The sequence below is a fragment of the Mastomys coucha genome, unplaced genomic scaffold (genome assembly GCF_008632895.1).
Source record: "Mastomys coucha isolate ucsf_1 unplaced genomic scaffold, UCSF_Mcou_1 pScaffold13, whole genome shotgun sequence".
Lineage (NCBI taxonomy): Eukaryota > Metazoa > Chordata > Mammalia > Rodentia > Muridae > Mastomys > Mastomys coucha.
In genome coordinates this window covers 20,255,484-20,255,945 of record NW_022196895.1, presented here as the reverse complement: position 1 = coordinate 20,255,945, position 462 = coordinate 20,255,484, and positions in this window count along the sequence as shown.

The window sequence follows — 462 nt, the reverse complement described above, 5'->3', positions numbered from 1 at the left end:
TTTATTCCATCATAACAACTCCTAGGTTATTTGGGGAGGAACTTGGGGAGGAAAGGGTTTATTCCATCTAACAACTCCTAGGTTATTTGAGTCCCTGCCCTGACCTGTCTCCGAATTAAGTCAGGACAGAAACTCAAGACAAACTTGGAGGCAAGAACTGATGTAAAGGCCATGGAGGAATGCTGCTTATTGGCTTTTACCTGATGGCTTCTTGAACCTGCTTTCTTACAGCACCCAGGCCACTAGTCCAGGGCTGGCAGCACCCACAGTGAACTTGGGCCCTCCCCCATCAGCCATCAAGAAAATGCACCACATGCCTGTCCACAGGCCATTGTGGTGAAGGCATGTTTTCAGTTAAGATTCCCTCTTCCAAAAGGACTCTAGCTTGTGTCACTCTAGCTGCCAGCACACTGCTATACCTAGCTAACAATACTCTTAGGGCATTGCCTTCAATGTATGCCT